A 21,638-nucleotide genomic window follows, 5' to 3' on the forward strand; every position below is an offset into this window, starting at 1 on the left:
CCCGGGTGAGTGGTCTCAGTAAAGGAGGAATAACAGCAAAATGACTCCCAAGGTAGTGATTTTAATAGATAGATAGATAGATAGATAGATAGATAGATAGATAGACAGACAGACAGACAGACAGATAGATAGATAGATAGATATAGATATTGTCTTTTTGAGACAGGTTTTCTCTATGTAATAGCCCTGGCTGTCCTGGAACTAGCTCTGTAGGCCAGGGTGGCCTTGAACTCACAGAAATCCGCCTGCCTCTGCCTCCTGAGTTCTGGGATTAAAGTTGTGCATCACCACACCCGGCGATAGTGATTTCAGAACACTAGTTTTGTTCATGATTCTTGTGGGGCAGGGTCTTAACAGGAGCCTTGGCTGCATGCTTCTTTTATCTTTATCTTTTTTTTTTTTGGAACAAACTCTTACTCTGTAGCTCCAGCTGGCCTAGAAACCACTATGTACATTTGGCTGGCCTAGAACTCCCAGAGCTGGCCTGTTCCTGCTTCCCAAGAGCTGAGATTAAAGACATGGGCCACCATGCTTGTTGTTTTTATAAAATGTGGTACAGGGGATTAAGCCTAGAGCTTCCCATACACTGGGCAAACCCTCTACCACCTCTACTATAGGCTGAAAACTTTTTGCTTGACTCTTTCAAACTAGATGCTGAAAGAAGGAGCTGTCCCCTAACTGTAAGCCAGGAGCTCAGCTCTGGTTGTCACTGGGGCACAAACACATTGTCTCCATGTTACTTGAGCTTCATGAAGGCTGGGAGCAACTGTCTAGAAAGCAAGCAAATTTAACGTTTCTATAAGGCTTCCTGTGGCTATCATCTATATAACCTTTTAAGTATAAGCAAGTCACTGAGGCTAACCCAAATTCAAGAGCAAAGGAGTGTGGGCCTCTTTTTTAAGAGTTAGTTTTCTATATTCTTCTTTTGTGTATTATGTATCTCTTTCTAAAACATTTGCTTTCTTAAATTTATTCCTTGAGAGTTTCATACATGTATACTATGTATCTTGATCATGGCCAAGCCAAATACTCTCCACAGCCTTCTAAGGCCCCCAATACTCTCATCTTCTACCTTCGTGTCCTCTTCCTGTTTAAAAACTGTAATCCACTGTGTCCAGTTGGTGCTGCTCATGGAGCCATGCAATGGAACATGGGTAGCTTGCCCATGTGACCCTTCACAGTTCACTTTCTGAAATGAAGAGTTAGGTGGCATTTTGTTTCCTTGGAAGTGCGGGCCTGAGACTAAGTAAGGGTATGTGACTTCGTTTGCACAGAGCTCCTTCCTTGTGGTCCCCAAATCTCCTCTACTGGCTCCTCACTGGGAGGAAGATCTAGTTGGGATATACATAGAGAACAGCCATAGAGTAGCCATTGTGGAAGAGAGTGTCTCAGAAATTATCTGAGCACCCACATGCAGCTTCTCTACTCTGCAGTCTATTTGGAAAGTCAAAAATCACTTTAAAAGAAGCCAGAGACATCATGGGTATAAATTAAGCAGTACAACATTGGGCTCTGTTTGTCAGAGCCGAGCGTCAGAATCCTCTAGCAAAGCTGGACAGGAAGATGGCGCCGAGACGAAATAGACTGTGAGGCCCACGTTACTCATTGTCATTCCGACAGTGCCTACTACTGTTGAAAGTTGCTTTATTAACATGTGCTTTGCTGCTTCTTAAAATAGCCTCCATAACCAAACACTGCAGTTCTGAAAAGCATGATAAAAACGGTTCTCTGATCATGCTCATTACTGAATATTTTTAGCAGAGCAATAATTAGGATTTGGAGGAAGCTGGGTGCCTCATTATGTCAGCAGAGGGCTTGGCTTCTTTCAGAGCCCTACCTCTCAAGCAGCCAAAGCAAATCCCCCCAGGTCCAAATCTGCTCTCGTTACTCAGTCGTAAAGACCCAAGTCTCTGACTTCAGACAGGACAAGATCATATCCCCGGTGTCTAAGTGACTTGCTAAAATCAATTAGTAGCTAAAGAACCTTCACATTTCATCAGTCCTGAAGAAAGACAGGATAGGTTTTCCGCAGACAGTCTCCAACTGTTCAAGTTCAGGTGAGGATGCTGTCTGTCCCAGACCTGCTGACTCAGGGGTCACACAGGGAGCCACCACCTGCCAAAGCCCTGCTCCCATACTTGGTCGAGTTGGAGTTTTCTTTGCCTCCCGGTGGCTATATGTTTGTGCTTTCTACCTTCCATTTCATGCATTTGGTTTCACTCTTCTAGAAAATGATCAGAGAAGTTTCAGGCCTAGTGGCCAACTCCAACTCTGTCCTCTGAGCCCTGGGCCAAAGTCCGATGCTCTGTCTCCAAGAGCAGCAGTATCACTCTGCTGTCGATGCTATGAGTGTGCAGATGACGTGTTTTTAGAGGTCCTGAAGTGACCCTGTGGAGCAGCCAGCCAGACGCACTCAGAGAGGACTGGCTTTGGAAGGATGCTCAGCATCAGTATTCATCTTGTCACTCATTCAGCAACATAGTCTAATAGTGCCTGCTGGTCACCTGGTATGAGACTACCCAGGAAAGCAAGAAGGGTGTGGTCCTGTCCCTCCTACAGACCTGAGGCAAGAAAGACAGTTGCTAAGGGAGGTGTTTTCTCAAAGCCCTTGCAATATTTGAGGGAAAAGAGCAGTGGGGCTGACAAACAGGAAGATCTGCTTTGAGAGTTGAGACGTAATTTCCTCGACACTAAACCTGAAGCCCAGTCGGTGACTAAGTTAAGCAGACAGAGACTGTGACAGACAGAGAAGAGGAGAGCTGATAGTTTTAGGACACTGAAGAAGTTTGGTGTTGCTAGAAACAGGCCCGGCTTCATAGACTTTTCACAGTTAGGGTTTCTATTGCAGTGAAGAGACACACAACCATGGCAACTCTTATAAAGGAAAACATTTAATTGAGGTGGCTTACATTTTCAGAGGTTTTAGTCCATTATCATCATGGAAGGAAACGTGGCGGCATGCAGACAGACATGGTGCTGGAGAAGACAGAGTTCTACATCTTGATCTGCAGGCAACAGGAAGTGAACTGTGTTCCACACAGAGTAGACCTTGACAAAGGAGATCTCAAAGCCCACTGTGACACATTTCCTCCCACAAGGCTACACCTACTCCACACCGAGGCATATGTGGAGTGCCACTCCCTATGAGCTTATGGGGGCCAGTTACATTCCAAATGCCACAGCCTATAAGCAAAACAATCCCACTCCTTGGTAGAGTGCAGGAGCCTTGGCTGAGGGAGTAAAGAGGAGAGGGGCTGGGAGATGAGACTAAGACAAGGAGGAAGCACAGGAAGGGACTGTGTAAGCTGTGGCAGAACCAAGTTAAAGGCTTTATTCTAAACACGGTAGCCAGCTAAGGAAGAGGAATGAGCAGGCATGCAACATGCATTTAGAAGGATGACTCTGTGTTTGTTGGCTGTGTGTGTTTAAGTGGACAAAAATGGCATCCCATGAGCTGGAGAGATGGTTCAGTGGTTAAGAGTGCATATCGCTCTTGCAAAGGACCTGGGTTCAGTTCCTACCATTCCACGCCAGTCAGCTCACAACTGCTTGTAATGACAGTTCCAGGAATCATTTAGCCTCCCTGGGTACCTGCATTCATGACTTGCATGCATGTACACACACACATGCACACGTACACTCACACACACACACACACAGTGGCATGACTAAGGATTGATTTCGAGGCTCTTGATGTAATCTTTGATTGAGTAAGGTGGTTTGGGTTTGACTAAAGATGGAGAAAAGTGGTTGAATTAGGGAAGCATTTGAGGAACAGGTTTGTTGTACATTGAGTGAAATTGGACAGTGGGGAAGAAAAGTGGCCCAGATGAGCCCGGATCACCTTGTCTAGCTAACTTCTTAGGTGAGGGAAACTAAGGCCAAGTGGCTTGCCTTCAGAGGTTTAAGTGACTTGCTGTAAACTGAGAACCCTTGTCCTCAGCTTACCTTGCTGCTGTGATTGGAATGATATGGGCTAGAAAGATCTCAATTGCCAACACAAGATTTTGGTTGACAACAGAATTTTGAGCATGGATCCAGTTCTTACTGTGTTTGGAGCCATTAGAACTTGGCATCCTTGGGCTTCTTTATTTCTACTCTTTTCCACATATTCCAGATGACAGGGTCTTGGGTGGTGAAACCACCATGCAGAGTAGGCTATTCTTTTTTTTTCTTTTCTTTTCTTTTTTTTTTTTTTTCGAGACAGGGTTTCTCTGTGGCTTTGGTTCCTGTCCTGGAACTAGCTCTTGTAGACCAGGCTGGCCTCGAACTCACAGAGATCCGCCTACTTCTGCCTCCCAAGTGTGGGCGTGCACCACTACCGCCCTGCCGAGTAGGCTATTCTTAAAGGAGATAAGATCATCTAGCATGTCTTACACACGTCCTTAGGCAGAGACTACAAAGACTCCTTCTTTTCCTGCGGGGAAAACGTGAGACAGAGTGAGGCAGACTTCCAGAAGGAAGAAGCTTTGCTGGGATCTGATGGAGGAAGGTCATTGGCTAATAAAGGCACTGCCCTGGCCCATTTTATTGGTTAGAGGATAGGTGGGAGGAGTAAACAGAACAGGACGCTGGGAGGAAGAGGAAGTGAGCGCAGAGACTCCACAGCTCTCTCGGGAGCAGACGCCTGAGAGAAAGACGCCATGCCCCGCTCCCGGGATGAAACTCCGACCCAGGATGGACTAGGCTAGAATCTTCCCGGTAAGACCGGTGCTCACAGATTATTAGAGATGGGTTGATCGGGATGTGAGAATTAGCCTGTAAGTGCTAGAGCTAAAGGGCCAAGCAGTGCTTTTAAAAGAATACAGTGTCTGTGTAATTATTTTGGGCATAAGCTAGCCGGGCAGGCGGCCGGGGGTGCTGAGAACGCAGCACCGCCGCCCCTATTACTTCATATGGCTCCCAGCGTCCTGTTCTGTTTACTCCTCCCACCTATCCTCTAACCAATAAAATGGGCCAGGGCAGTGCCTTTATTAGCCAATGACCTTCCTCCATCAGGGATCTGACTCATTCATTGACTCAGTTGTTACTATTCCTTCACTTTGCATTTGCTGAGCCTCTTCCTGTGGACTGCTCTGAGCACTGGCCATGCGAAGGCAATTAAGACAAAACTGCATTCAAAATGTCCATTGCTGTTTTGATTTAAAGAAGCAAAAAAATAAAAAAAAATACAAAGAACACACAAGCAAATGTCCATGTCTATATAGAGACAGACATTAGACATTTGGTTTTGGGCACTCAAGATACCGTTGTCTTCCAAATGCTGGGAGTTCTCTTGTTGATTTCAGCAAAGACGTCATGGACGTACAGCCTTGAAGGTGAACTGCCAAGGGTGAGGAAGAACTCTTGTGGATGGTGGGGGTGGGAAATGGGTGCCAAGGACAGAAAGGAAGAGCTGAGCGAGAGCAAATGTCAGGAGCCGGGTGAGTGGATGGTGTCTCCTGGACCAAGCCTGGGATGATGACCACGCAGTGCCATGGTAAAGGAAGTATGTGGTATTGGGACTGGAAGACTCAGCTGGGGCCAGAAAAGAAGGCTTCTCTGGCAACCCAGAAACTCCAATTGTATCCAGCAAAAAAGGATCATTAAAGGAACGAGGCTGAATGAGGTGATCTTCCCTTTATCTTTTTATTCTTACTTGGACAGGCATGTTTGTTCCAACACAAAGAACAGAAGGCATCTCAACATCAGACATCATCACCAGAATTGTCCGTGACTATGATGTGTATGCCCGACGCAATCTTCAGAGAGGATACACGGCCAAGGAACTCAATGTCAGCTTTATAAACGTAAGTGCGCCTCCTCGTGCACTCTGAGGGCCTTTGTATTATACTATCGTGACTGCTGTCTACTGTGCACTGGGTGGTGCTCTTAGTGTCATTATTGTCTCATTTAATCCACATCAAAAACCCAATGGTGTGTTTTAGCTTTTGAGAGAGGGCCTCACTGTATTGCCCAGGCTGGCCCCAAAATCATGACCCTCCTGCTTCAGCTTCCCAAGTGCTAGATACACAGGCCTGCGCCACCACACCTGCCCGGCTCAGTAATGAAGGAAACCAGTGTCCTCAGAGGGAGCATGCGTCAACCAAGGGGCATAGGCAGCTTCACATTTTATAACGGAGCTTCCTTGCTTCCCTCCCCTGCCCCCCGAACCCCTCTTTAGTTTTCAGATATGGCAAAGGGTTTCTGGAACATCTGCCCCTTGGGAAAGGCAAGTGTTGTCTTCTCAAAGGAAAGGGAGGCGGGCGGAAGCGATGAGATGTTAAGCCCGGAGAAAATGCTTTCTTGTTTTAACGTTTTACAATTTTCATTTTATTAAGGCCTTACAGATGCTCATTAGAAACCTTAACAGCCGTTTTTTTATTGTCCGGAGAAATTACAGCTGCTTAAATAAAGCCTGAAGCCTTTGGCTTCCTTTTGTACTTCTCCCTTATTGTTCCCACAGAGCTGCTGTTAGGTTAATAATAGAGCGCTGTTAAAACAATCTTTAAAACAAGCAAAACAAGCTGTTACAAGGCAAAGAGAGGAGCTGCATGGTTGGGGGGATGTTAGTGAGTCTGGACAACTGAGGTTACCAGGCTTCCAAGGAGCCCATGATTTTGATCCAAACAAACGCTCTCCATGCATACAGAATTCCAGCCCCCAAATAGAGACTATATTCTCAAAGGGTGATTTGTCTGCAAAAGGAGGCATTTATAATTATGTGCAGCTCTAATTATCCAGCATCTTACACAACTGATCATTGGTACCTTCAAAATAGGAGGGGCTCATTAATTGTAAGTCGGTGATTATTCATTGTCCCGATAAAGCAGGGAGTGTTGGACTTCAGGCCCCTCTAACTTCATACGAGCCAGGCAACAAAATGGAAAATGCCGGGTTCGAGTGGCACCCAAACACGTGGCTGAAAAGAATTCAGCTAACGTGATGATTTGGTATCTTAGAGAGAATAAAGCCCTGGTTATTTCAATAAATTAAACTGTCTGTTCTTTTAAATTGAATTCAGTCAACCATCCAAGCATAGCAAGCCATTTCCAAAAGTTATTGCTCACTCTCTTTAAATGGTCTTTAGATAAGCCACTTAGCTCAGGGAACCGTGAGGACAGTGGGGGTGTGCTTACTGCCTTTCTATGACAACAAGCCTGGCTGTAGCTCACAGAGGAAATTGAATGTGTTGGATGGGCGTGTAAATGAATCACAGAACCTCAGAAGTGGCAGAGACCTGATGAGGACCAGTCATCCAATCCATGTCCCTTGACTTTGAGATAAGGCAAACAGAGCCCAGAGAGTAGACAAGGCCAAGGGAGGGTGAGGGAGAGGTGGGGCGGCGGTACCTCTCCAAATCTCGTGCCTCACAGCCCGGTGCTCACTCTGCTGTTATGTGCTGTCATTGAGCACTAAACAAAACAGCCATTTCCAGTGCTGAGCAAAACATGGAAGAACACGATATGAAGACAATAGCTAACACTTATCAAGAGCTGATCAGATGCCCATCTGAGTTTCTTTTTGCCTGCATTATCTCATGAAATACTTGCGATAAGCCCACTGGGGGCATGTAATGATGCTATCCAACTTAGAGGTGAGAAAGCAGAAGTCTAGAAGATTAAACAGCTTGTCTCAGACCATACTGCTGGTGACAGAAGACAGAGTACCTTCCTGTAGCACATAGGTGTGATCGTATAGCTCAGTAGCAACACACACCGCTCATAGTCAACCCTACCCTGAGGTTGCAACGCAGTTTTGAAAGGTCTAAATTGGGGAATTCTGACCTAGTTTCATAATATTTGAAGTATTTTTTTCACAAAATTCTAAAGTACAAAAAGAAAAAAAATAAAGGAGACAATATATTGAGATTTCAAATGGGAAAACCCTTTGTGTGATATTATGTTTGTCACTGAGATAAAATGTAGGGGATGTAGATAAATGTCCGTGGTGCTTTATGACAACAACGGAGCCAACACACGCGAAACAAATGCCAGGCTTTGAGCCACACATCTGCATGCGTGACCTTACCTGACTGTCACAACAGCCCTGGGAGGCAGGGATGGTATCACCCCATTACTGATGAGAAAACTGAAGCTCAGAGGTGACTACTGTTTTGCTCAACACAATATGGTTTCCTGGAACATAGGTAGACAACATCCTTGTATAAAGTCTCTAAGCACAAAATCCAGAGAAGTGATCAAAATAAAAGCTTTGTCTCGAAAAACCAAAAAAAAAAAAATTCATACATACAAAAATCAAAAAAATAAAATAAAAAAAATAAAAGCTTTTTTTATAGCCAAGGAAACCAATGCAGTTTAATTGGCCTCATAAAAAATATGATGACAATTTTAGCATGAGGCATAGGTCCTAAATCCAGTCAGTGGACAACTTAACATAAACAGTATTGGTTTTAGCGCTACCCTAGTAAAACAGAATTCTCAGGCAGACCCTGATCAACCATTCTTTATACAATGCATCATTTTATCTATGTTCCAAAAGAACTGAGTATGGGTATTTGCTCAATGAAGGGTAGTTCTGTGGTCCTGTATTCTGTTCTCATACAATTTCAACTCACAGATGTTGGGTACAGTACGTTTGTACTTCCCTTTATAGATCCAAATAGAACGATGTGTAAGACATGCTTGGGAAAGTCTAGCTCTTGGGGAAAATGACATCTACCCTTTACATTAGGAGCAAACCCAACTTGATATAAAACATAACTAATAGAGATGGACTTCCCTGCTGTCCTCTTGAACCAATCTATCCTGTTGATTTTTACCAGGAGAAGAAGTACCGTTTCCAGAACCAGGTGGACAAGATGAAGGAGAAGGTCAAGAATGTGGAGGAAAGATCAAAGGAATTTGTTAACAGAGTAGAGGAGAAGAGTCACGACCTAATTCAAAAGTGGGAAGAAAAATCAAGAGAGTTCATAGGCAACTTCCTGGAACCAAACTGTTTGGGCCAGATGGCGCATGGGTATGTAGCTATTTTAATTGGCATTGACCTAGAGGGTATTTTCAGCTTATCTTCCTTGCATGGAGCTACTCAAGGATGTCCCTTATTCGGTGGCCTCTGCTCAGACACCATCTCAAGTCACTCCAAGGCTATGTCTGTATTCAGTTACTGATTCATCCCTCAGAATGGTGCCAAATGGCACACGAAGTGGGGTCTTCTCTGTTTCTGTTTTCAGAACCTGGAAGGCATTCACTTGCCTTTGAGTGTCTTGTGTTGCAGATGTTGGTCTTGTAGTTCATCCCAGCCTTCCAGCTGGAGGTGATGCAAAGCTTAGGGCTAAAGGTAACGAGAGTCACTGCAACATGGAGCTTGTGTTGGAAGTCAAGTCCAAGGGCTCTTAGCTCAACTGTAGGCATTCGTGTTGAGGGAGGTGTTGTATTAAATTTTCCAGGAGAGACATGAAAAAACATGTACTCACCCCAGATAGAGTACCAATGACATACCAAAGTAACGACTCGGCTCAATTCTGGCTTGCTGAAACAATGAGTTCATCAGGTTTAATGAGAATGAGTGAGGGCTTACTAACAGGTGTGTGAATGACTTCAAGGCATGTACATCAGCCCAAGTCCCAGCTCAGATTGGGTAACAAATTTCCTATAGCTGAGTAGGTACAGTTCCCTTTCAGGTGGCCTTCCACGCTTTATATATCCTAGCAGCTCTCAAGACCATAGGTACCCAGGGCAGAATGACAGTTGGCAGGGAGGTGCAGGGAGGGATAGTCAGAATCTTGGATGAGGGTCTAATGACCATCCTCATGATCTCTTTCTATGTATCAACAGTCTGGGCCATTGAAAGTCTCCTGGGGGTATTCGGCATCTGCTCTAATTAAGTACACAGAGGTTATTATGCTCCCCGGAAGAAGAATGTAAAAGAATTGCGCCACTCTACCACCCCAGGTTATCAGGGTCTCTGTCACTAGAGAGAAAAAGGAGTAGCAGAATCTTGTTTTGTAACTGTGCCGATAAAACCTTGATTTTCCATTCCCCTTTGGCATGTAGTTGTTGGTATAGGTCCCAAAAGTCTTAAGGGACTGAGACCATGATTCAAGAATGGAGAGGCATATTTTTTTCCTCACCTAAATTCTTTAGGCAATTATGATTCATAACTGTAGATGTAGAGCTGATGAGGGTTTTGACAAATAGGTATCTTTAATTTTAAACTCACTTCCTTTTTAGAAAGAAATACTATGTATATGTTCCTATGTGTACACGTGTACATTCATGGGATATGGATGTCTGTGTGCAGAGGCCGGTAGAAGATGTCAGGTGTCCTCCCCCATCACCCTCACTCATTCCTTTAAATCAGAGTTTCTCCCTGAACACAGCCTCCTGTTTTCTTGGCTAAGATGGAAGCCAGAAAGCACCAGTATCCCTCCTGTCTCGGCAAATAGGAGTGTTTGCTATATATTCACGGGGACCTGGGTTTGGACCTCAGCACCGGTGTAACAAGGCAGCCATCCCGTACACGGCTGTGAGCCCACATTCTAAGTGTGGAGAGACGAGACACATTGCTGGGACTCTCTAGCCTCAAGCCAACTTTCTTTTGAAAATGCAAGGAAGTGATCCCATTTGCTTTCCTTAATCTTAAATAGCCAAGATTTCTTGCTATGATATGAGGAGTCTCTAAGGAAATCCATGTCTACTTCCTTGTTTTATTGATGGGTTGTCACTAGTGTCTTTGCTCATTTGAACTCATTCATTATAGGATTATCTAAAAGTAAAACACTCCGTTAGTATAGGAAAAGAACAACGTTCTCAGAGTCGGAAGAGATGCTTAAAGTCTAGTGGACTCGACCATGTTAGAGAAGTTGTTATTAAGCCACCGGTATTCTAGCTGCAGGCTGAGCTTGAAAGGGATGGGCTAACTGAGCCATTAAGACCTCCCAGTGAGGACTGGCAAGAGAACAGAAACCATGCGCTGGGTTCCTTCTCACTTTTTTGGTTCATTTTCAGTTCAGATGATTAGATTTATTAACGGTCTTGTCTGTGCACGGCACTATGGAAGAGCACAAAGACAGAGCAAGTGAACGCCCTGCTCTCTGTTCATTAGTATATGAATTCTGAACTCGCCCTTTTGATTCAGTGTATGCCTCCGTACTTGGCTCCTTCACAGTTTCCTGACTCTGAAGACCCAGTGAGTGGTTTTTAATGACGCCACATAGCAGCTCATTTGCTCACCATGCTTCAGAAAGGGAACTCTGCCAGAAGCCCTCGAGTTGTGACTCACTGGGTGGATGCTTTCTGCACCTGGGGAGAGCAAAGGCAAGGCGAGAATATCATTTCATGGGAACTTTCTACCCCCAGGCTTTTTAGGCTCCCGGCAAAGGTGAGAACGTAGCTGGAATTGTTCTTAGGAAGTCTGGTGACAGAGAGCGGAGGTGATTTTTAAGAAATGGAACCCAGCTTAGAGACTGGAGGTTTTTCCTTTGAAAAACTTGCTATTAGTGTCAAAACTGTTATTAACATTAATTTACTGTATCAGCCAAACTTAGACATTACTTTTTTTCTGTTGACATTAAAAGTACAGGAATAGTTACAAGGATGTTAAACGCCATGATAAGTAATTTGCTTTTCATGAATATGCTATTATTATAATAATTCTTTATTTGTGGATTTGTGACTGGAACTCATTTCTTAAAACAGGGGATCTGCGTTACCTGCAAGTACAGTACTGCTACAAAGCAGCCCGACTTAGAAAGGTGCAACATAGGAAGATTTAAGGTCCAAAATTGGGTAGAGCAGGCTTGGTGTGCGGCTTCGCATGTCGCTCACAGTGGGTACTCCACATGGGCCTTTCTTCACCGAGTACCTGCATGAGGGAACGGACTGTGAGAAGTGCCTAGTCACAGACCTTCCTTACATCTGCAAAGGACGCGGTGAGGCCCAAACTCGCCATGCACACTGTCTTCCTTCGCTTATGGCACTGGACACAGTTTACTGTTTAGTGGATCAAATCCAACAGGCAGAACTTTACGATAAACTCCAAGCCAGCCTGTGCTATCTGACGTCCAGGCCAGGCTAGGCTACCATGTGAGGACCTGTCTCAAAGACCAACAAAAACAAAACCAGATGGACTTGGTTGTCTTGGTGTTTCTATTTCTTTTTGGAAGAGTCAGACTTGCTAACTCTTCATGACCTTATTTCCCCTGCTTCCTCTGCCTCCCCCTACCTGACTCATAGATTTACGCTGCACAGGTGGGTCAAAGGAATTAGCTGTTGTCATGGGTGGGCACCACACAAAGATGCAAATAGCAGGAATGGGACCCTAGGAGGCATTGTCGGAGGCTGTCTGCCATGAAGACAATTTTAACAATTTAAAGCCAGCATCCTATTAACTGCAATAATAGATTCTCCCATTCCTGCTTACTCAGCCTGACTGGTGGGCTATTAGGGCCCAAATCGTTATTTTCTTTTTTGTACTTACATCAGTTTATTTATTTAACTACTATTAATTGATTTTTCTAAGTTTTCCCGAGTCATACTCAGAAGGTGGCCTAGAATCCATTCCCAATGACAAGAGAAGCCTTCTGAGTTACTGTGTTTTATATTACTGTAATGAAACATCTAAGTTGATTTCATGCACACTACTGAAGTGAGTTTAATTTATCATACATGAACTTTTTAGGGCTAATACCAAACTATACAAAAGTTTTAAACTTAGTTTTCATACATGGTAGCTGTTGTCTTTAACATGTGCACATGTGTAATACATTCTAAGGATGTATGTAGTAAAAAAAAAGCCATTTTGATGGGGAAAAGAACAAGAAAAAAAAGAGGGAGGAAAATATGAGAGAAATTCTCTGAGGTCACTGTTTGGGGGGGCTTTGGGGCTTTTTGGTAGGGCAGCCCTTCATGGCGGAAGCTTGTGAGATGAAGTCACTCACCTTGTGACACCTAAGAGAAGGGGGCAAAAGGGAAGAAGAGGGAGGAGGGTTCAGCCACAACGATGAGAAGACTTTTCATCTGGCCTCTTTTTGGAAGGTTTCTGGCCAGCCTCCCAGTCTGCAAGGACAAACCCTTAATACATGGACACCTGGGCAGGCAGTCCAGATCCAAGCAGTAGCACCTTTCAGACGAAAGACTCAGGATCGCCTCTCCTTGTGAGGATTGCCTTTTAATAACTGATTGTCTCAGAAGAAGAGCTCTAAATGAACTTAACTTGGACACTTGCTTGCTTATGTTGGGGCTGATGCTGCTTGTTTCTAAAATGGCAGCTAGTGAGGGATGCTGGGTTAAGGGATGTTGGCCCAGCATGCAGGCTGGGTATTGGTCTTTTTTTTTTTAAGATTTATTTATTTTGTTTACAGTGTTCTGTCTGCATGTGTCCCTGCAGGCCAGAAGAGGGCACCAGATTTCATTACAGGTGGTTGTGAGCCACCATGTGGTTGCTGGGAATTGAACTCAGGACCTCTGGAAGAGCAGCCAGTGCTCTCAACCTCTGAGCCATCTCTCCAGCCCCCGGTATTGGTCTTCTTAAAGCAGTTCCACTACTTTTATTTGAAGCATCTGAATTCACAGAGCAGAAACATTGATTGAAATATTAGCGCCTCAATCATGGGCTGGTGTCTGCCACTATATTACTTCATTGACTTTGAAAAGAAAGTTCTTCCCTGTTGCTTTACAGTGATATGAATCTTTTAACAACCAAAGACAAAGGTCTCCAGTGCAATGGAAACTTTTAGTTTATCTTAGACCAGGAGCTTATCCTCTGGCCCAGACTAGTCTAGTGGATCCCATGCCAGCCAGACTGTGCCACTTGCTACATGCAGTGATTTGTTGTTTTTTAAAAATACTAGGGAGGTGATTTGGGAGTGGGGAATTTATATATTGCATGATCCACTGCTATTTTTCAAATTGTGGCATATGGATTTATGTACATCATAAAATTTGCCATTTTAACTTTTTTTCTCAAGATAGGGTTTCTCTGTGTAGACTTTGGAGCCTGTCCTGGAACTCACTCTGTAGCCCAGGCTGGCCTCAGACTCACAGAGATTCACCTGCCTCTGCCTCCCGAGTGCTGGAATTAAATTTATGCACCCCCATCACCCAGTTTAACTTTTTTTTTTTTTGGTTTTTTGAGACAGGGTTTCTCTGTGGCTTTGGAGCTTGTCCTGGAACTAGCTCTCTGGACCAGGCTGGTCTCGAACTCACAGAGATCCACCTACCTCTGCCTCCCGAGTGCTGGGATTAAAGGCGTGCGCCACCATCGCCCGGCCCAGTTTAACTTTTTATTTTCACACTTGAATATCAAAATCAGGACCTCATGCATACTAGACAAGTGCTCTACCACTGAGCTACACGGCCAGTCCCATTTTAACCATGTTCAAGCAGTAAGCACTAAGTACATTCATACCAGCATGTAAGCATCATCTCCTTCTATCTCCAGGATGTTTCTACAGTGCCAAAAAGATGCTGCACCTTATAAGCACAAACATCCTACACAAAAGCTGCTTGAAAACATCCACCTACTTTCTCTCTGAATTTGAGTGATGACTCTAGGTAGCCATATAAGTCGAATCATACAGTATTTATTATACTTAAAATATACAAGGTTCACCTGTGTTGTAGCATGGATCAATGTTGTAGCAGCTTTTAAAAGCTGAGTAATATTAGCACCCCCCCCATATCACCATATCTACTTTGTCCATCCCTCTGGTGGTAGATACTTGGGTTGTGCCACTTTGGGCAGTTGTGAATAATGTTGCAATGAACCCTTCGGTGTTCGGCACATAGCCTTTTGAGTCCCCGTTTCCAGGTCTCTTGGGCACAAACATAGACACAAAACTGCTGGGTCACATGGTGATCATCATCATTTCAGGCACACTGCTAATTTTTAGGATCATTTTGATTTTGATAAAAGAGATACCATGAAGTGTGTGCGTGTGAACTAGATCTCACACTGGGAACATTTTCCTCTTTCTACGCTGGGGACTGAGCCCAGAACCTGGCCAGCGCTTTATTGGTGGGCCACATTCTCAGCCTTTCCACGCAAGACTTGATAGTGCTAACAAATGTATTTTTAAGCAAATATACAAATAAAGACTGCATAAACATGAAAGCCTTTAGCCCTGAAACAGGAGAGGTGCTCACGAGCATGGACTCACTTCTTAGCTGTGTAGCCTTGGGCAAGTTCTTTTGTGGTTATTCTAGTTTCATAAATGGTTTCTTTTTGTGAGTTCCTTCTCTAAAGTATATTCGGTGCCTTAAACACGCTAGTCCAGTGTTCCATGACTAACACTAGTCCCGGCCCCAGCCCTGACCCCAGCCCACCTTGACAAGTTCTTCTGCATCCCCGCACCTCAGTCACAGCAACTGTAAGGGGAAAGTCAGCTTTACTCCTCCTAGGTTTGTCGAGAGGATTAAGCCAGTTCATAACAATTTCTTCCTAACACAGCCTGACACCAAGACCACGTCAGCCACGGTGAAGGCTCAGTCACTGTAGAAGATGGGGTTTATCAATCTGGTCAGAGTGGAAACACCAACTCTTGTGTCTTCTTGGCTTTCATCTTCCTTACCAGAGGTCCAAGTGAGATCATACTAGGTTTTTTTTTTTTAATTTCATTTTGACTCACATGCCAGGATGTATAGGAGACACAAAAGCCTTTAAAGGCATTCAGCAAGATATTCATTGCCACACTAGATGCTAAATACTTCTTAAAAGGGGAAACTTTGTAGGAGGCAAACAGAAAATTACTTTCACACTGACAGGACTATAAATGGGATTATTTTCTTGGGGAAAACTTTCTAAATGGAAACCCGTTAATACAATAAAAGATTGAATTGAAATACCTTTTCTCTTTGAAAATGTCATGCCATGGTCTTCATTATTTGTTATATTTCTAAAGTCTTTTCTTCCCAGGAAGCTCATTATGAACTGTCTCCTGATTGGATTCAATTCAGCTCCTTTGTAGGGAAACCACCCCGGAAAGTCCAGCAGAAACAGATCGGAGAACCTGCAAGTCCAGGCCGGGCTGCTTCTGCATGGGTAGCACATTTTGTGAAGGGTGACACCACTGTTTATTATTAAAGATTCAAATTCTTTCATCCCCTTAGGCGGAATAGTCTCAAGTTATGAGCTTGATTCAAACTACAGTAGACAAGATGTAGATTTCTTAGAAAGTGGGCTTCTAATGGAAATGCTGACAATCCATTAACAGCAGGAGGGCTAATGGCTGCCACTAAAAATATGCCGAAAGATTATAGTAATAAAAACACATATTTTAAAGTGCCTGCTAGAAGTTCAAGGATTTTTTTTTAATGTTACTGTTAATAATAGGCTACCCAATCCTTTTGGCATTTGATTTTGTCTCATAAATGGGCTTAATCTCAGGTAATGCTGTTGTATGGCACTATTTTTTTTATCCTGTTTGATTTCACGGGGGTTGGCTGTCTTTTGGCAGAATTATCAGTGCTCTTAATAATTGCTGTATTTGTAGACAGGTGGAATTTTCAGTCTGGGAAGAATCTCAGTGATCAGCATGGCTTCTCTATTCTATTTTCCAGGGGAAACTTTAGGCTCTAAAAAGTGCCAGACTAGGGCTTAGGAAGGAAAATGAGTGCAGGGAGGAGTTAATGGTGTACTTCAGGTCTTAATGTTTCCCGGCTATGTCACTAGTGAAATGCCCGCCCGACCTCCCTCGCCAGCTATTTGAATTTCGTTCTTCCTGTCACAATACGTTTTATGAAGGCAAAAGCAACATGCAGCAGCTACTGCTTTGTATTTCTTGGGGAATCAGTCCAGGGCTTCCTTCAGACACCAAAACCTGGGGATGCTCAAACCCCTTAAATAAAAATAGTGTTGGCGCAAAAAAACTACACACATCCCCATATACTTAAAATGATTTTGATGACCTATAATAGCTAATATGATGTAAATGCATTAGGCATTGTGCTATATTGTTCAGGGAACAATTGCTAGAGGAAGTCTGTACATGGTCATTGTAAATGCCATGTCTGATCTGCAGACAGTTGAAGCCACAGATGTGGAACTAGCACACATGAAAGACTGGATTTATTCATTACAGAACTACTCTGAAGACAATGACTTGACAGGCCTGGAGGCACAGTATTATAATCCCGGCTACGTGAGAGAGCAAGGCAGGAGGATTGCAAGTTCAAGGGCAGCCTGGGCAAATTAGAGCGACCCTATCTCAAAAAGTAAAAATAAAAAGCCAGGTGTGGTGGCACACACCTTTAATCCCAGCACTTTGGAAGCAGAGACAAGTGGATCTCTGTGACTTTGAGGCCAGCCTGGTCTACAGAGTAAGTTCCAGGACAGGCTCCATAGAAAGATCCTGTCTAAAAATCTAAGGGGAAGCTGGGCGATGGTGGCGCACGCCTTTAATCCCAGCACTCGGGAGGCAGAGGCGGGCGGATTTCTGTGAGTTCGAGACCAGCCTGGTCTACAGAGCTAGTTCCAGGACAGGCTCCAAAACCACAGAGAAACCCTGTCTCGAAAAGACAAAAAAAAAAAATCTAAGGGGAGATGGGGCTCTAGATTAGTGGCAGAGCACCTGTCTCACAGTGTGAGGATCTGGGTTCAGTTCTGAGCACCCCGAACACATACACATAGACTAAGAGACCAAAAGCTCCCTTGCGCTCCGTCCCGTGGCACACACATCTCCATCATTTCTTCTCGAGCACTGGAATAATGCAGGCCGTGTGATCCTAAAACCACTCGGTTTTCTAGAGCATTTGCAGAGCACTTTTCACATTAGTAAGGATTCTTTAAGAGCCTGACTTTCTTGCCTGGAAAGACACCTCAAAAGTTAAGAGCACTTGATGCTTTTGTGGAGTGCCCAGGCTTGATTCCCAGCACCCACATGGCAGCTCACAACCATCCCCATCTGTAACCCCAGTTCTAAGGCATCTGAAGCCCTCTTCTGATCTCTGAGGGCAGGGCACCAGGCAGTCATGTGGTGTACACACACATGCAGAGAAACACACATTAAATAAAATGAATAAATTGGTTTTTTTTTCCCAAAAAAAGATCCTGTTTTTGGTCAGCTGTTTAGTATATCATCTTGAAGTTAAATATCCTTTGTCTAATTTATTTCAGAAGTTTACACTTTTATTTGTTATACTACTACAATATCTATACTTATAAATATTTCCTTACATCTCTAATCCCTTGGGGGAAAAGAAGCTTTTGCTGTTGCCTCCCAGGAAGGTACTGTGTGTTAGTGTCCACCCAGCGGCAGCAGCGTGGCCCCTTCCTGTGCACCCATCCACCCATCCACACTCACCATTACAAATTAAGGAAACGTTAGCAATCTGATACAGTAAAAAAGTGTTTCTTCCCTGGCTGATTAGCGCAGTTATTGGAGCATGGCAGTGGCTCATTCTGATCCTTTGATTACTATAGTGAGGCTGGCCATTTCTAGTTCATTTTATAATACCCTCTTCATTTTTTATCTTCTTTTCTCCTACCATTTCCACCCCCTTTCCCTTTCTTCTATATCCCCCTCTTCTTTTCTTCTTTCTTTTTATGAGACAAGGCTTCCCTCAGTATTCCAGAACAAAGCACCATGCAATCGTCACCTGAAGTCTCAGAGACTGGACAAGCACACACCTGGAATTTCAGCACACAGGAGGCCGAGGCAGGAAGATCACAAGCTCAAGGCCAGCTTCAGTTCTTTAGTGAGTCTGAGGCCAGCCTGGGCTACATGAGACCCTGCCTCAAAAAAAAAAACTCTCCCCCAAAATATTAAGGAAAATCTAGTTTTAGCACCAAACTCCCCTTTCATCCCATAGCATTCTTCAACCCAGCAAATGGTACCGCCACTTTCCAGTTCCAGCAGCAGAAACTAGAGTCACCTTTGAGGCATCTTCCTCCTATGTGCCGCATCCCGCCTGTCAGCCAGACCGCATGCTTATACTGTAGGGTCCCATTTAAAATGCCATCCTGGTAAATGTCCAAAACTTATTGGACAGAAAATAGGTCTGTGTTGAGAGTAGGACAGGCGGTGATGGATGACAAAGGACCCCAAGAGCATTTGGCCCTGATCAAGTCCCCTATGCCTAGAGAGTAGAGGTAGTCACACAACTGTGACGACATGTCAGAGTTCCCACAAGTGCACAAAAAACAGAAGGGTTTCGCAGAGCTCAACTTCAATGTGCGGAGAAATGCTGCCCATTTCCTCATTATCTTCCCAGCCAAGAGGCCGAGCCAGGGGCCATCATGGTCTTAGACTCTTACTGCTATGGGTTCCTCATTAATCGGTCACTACAGTCTTCACGGCAGTCTCTTCCCGGCACAATAGCTAGGGAGGTCACTGGAAAAGACAGAAGCAAATGTGCTCCTCTTTTGCTTGCAAGGCTCCAAAAGTTTCTCTTCCCCTCAGAGAAGGTCCTGTGTGAATCAGTGCCCCCCACCACTTCCCCTAGGCCACCCACTCGCCCCTCCCCACTAGCTCTCTCCGTTGCTGGGACAGTCTTGCTCCTCCCTCTGTCCCTTTAAACGTGCCTGAATGGTTCTCCACAGTGGGCCGATGCAGACATCCCATAATGGTTGCCAGAGCCTCCATGACAGCCCCCCACTACTTCTCCAGTATCTCCGCCTAACTCTTTTCCTCATGCTTTTCAGGCAGCTGACCCAGCCAGTCCTGCGGTCAGCTTCTTCTTCCTGGCTCGGTGGCTTTCTGTCTTCTTGAGACTGTCTGTCTGGAACTGGCTTCCCACTGATTTCTGCTGCTGGAGAGCTTCTCCTTCCTCCCTCCTCTCCTGCAGGTCTTCGCCCAGAGAGCATTTCCTCAGCGAGGCCCTCCATGGGAAGCTCATTAGCAATTGTAGCCCAGCGCCCCAGGGTGGTAACCTTGCTCTTTCAGATAGTCTCTTGTAGCCCTAGGCTTGTCTCAAACTCCACCTGCCTCAGACTCCCAAGTGCTCAGCAGGCAGGTGTCAGCCACCAGGCCTGGCATGGTACCTTCTCTTGCCTTATCTTTCTCATGAATCACGTTTCCGTCTGATATACCACATGCTTTGTTTATTGTTTATTTCTCCTAATATCCATGAAGACAAAGGTTTTTGTTTTATAAGACGCTAACACTATCTAGGACACTGCTACTTTGCCTGGCAGTTAAATTGTACAGATAAAAGAGAAGCAAAGTCTCATCTATCAGTAGGAACTGTAACAGGTCACTTCTTACTGGCCCCAGATTTCACTCATTTCTCCCTATTTATAGCCTTTGCTAACATGGAATGTCTGTGGATGCCGGTGTTTTGGTGAATCGGCTCTCCATCCTGCCCTTCCTTTCTCCAAAACTGCACTCGAAATCATTGTGTTAACAGAGACCGTCTCTCAATCTTTTCTCTAGAAGCAGATGTTCCAGGAGAGAAGCAGCCGGATGCTACAGGCCTTATCTCCGAAGCAGAGCCCCGTGAGCAGCCCAACCCGGAGCCGGTCCCCTTCCCGCTCACCATCTTCCACCTTCTCATGGCTCCCGAACAAGACCTCTCCCCCCTCCTCACCCAAAGCAGCCTCAGCCTCCATCAGCAGCATGAGTGAGGGGGATGAGGATGAGAAATAAAGGTGCCTGGCCAAGAAGAGCCACAGCACACAGGATGGAAAGGGGTCCCGGGCTGCCTGGGTGGTGTTGAGAGCTGCCACTCAGCAGCGAGATGGGAGTTCAGCCATGGGAAGGAACTGGGGCCAGCTCCTCTTCCTTCTCTGTATAGCCTGCCCTGGGCTCAGCATGGAGGTTCCCAACCTGAAAACCCGAACAAACCTTTTTAGCATCACAGAATCACCCCCACTTTAGCCCTGCTATGGAAAGGTGCAGAGTACTCCATGAAGTGGGGTGCCTTCTGCTTTGGTCCACACATTCATCCGTATCAAATAAGCCACCTGCAGAAGCGATGCTGCCTCACCCTGCTAGCTCTGGCCTTCTAAGAGCCTTGCACGCGGCCTCCTATCTCCCAAACTCTCCCAGAATGAATTCCCTTCCAGATGAGGTGGCTGAGTGCTTCTAAAACGACACTGCAGCCTTCTTGGTGTAGCCACTAAGACCTGCAGAAGCAACTGTCAACTCTTTCCCACTCCAGGACCATGACTCTGACCCAGCTTCGCTTTGGCCAGATAGAAAAATGTGAACCTTAACTTCTCATTCAAAGGACAGTTGTGTCAAGGTGAATGCAACCTAAGGCCTGCCATGCTTCTGACTCTACTGCCCATCACTGGCATGATGACACTGTTTTCCAGAAATTCCCTGAACTGACGGAATCACAGACGGAAACCTGTCTTGTCTAAAAAGAAATCACCCACCCAACCAAGGGCTGCTTTGCTTTGGCTCCATGAATGGAAGAGAAACTATCTCCTGGAGCTTCTTAAAGGATGGCTCTCTCCATTCTGACCACTTCACAGTTCATAGTCCTTGAGGAACATTTTGATGTAACAAACTCTTAGTATACGGATGGGGGTGCTACCTGCATGTGTCTGTTCTATGTATCCTCCACTATGCCAGCCCAGGGAGTAGACCATACACAATATGAATATACGGTGGTGGTGTTTTGCCATCTACCCCTCTCCCACTCTCTCCCTGACCCCCCCCCCCGCTGAAATGCTTTCTCTAAAGAACCAACCGCTCCCCTCATGACTTGGGCGCCTTGTCAAAAGCTCAATCAAATGTTAGATTCCTGTAGAAA

The 21,638-nt window shown here is 45.0% G+C and overlaps 1 pseudogene; it reads left to right on the forward strand.

Moving 5' to 3' along the window:
• The window catches only part of LOC121439037, a 42,480-nt pseudogene extending 21,416 nt beyond the window's left edge, over positions 1–21,064 (forward strand).
• The last annotated feature ends 574 nt before the right edge of the window (positions 21,065–21,638 follow it).

Source organism: Microtus oregoni, unplaced genomic scaffold (genome assembly GCF_018167655.1).
Source record: "Microtus oregoni isolate MIOR12 unplaced genomic scaffold, Mior012 000059F_ref0000304, whole genome shotgun sequence".
Lineage (NCBI taxonomy): Eukaryota > Metazoa > Chordata > Mammalia > Rodentia > Cricetidae > Microtus > Microtus oregoni.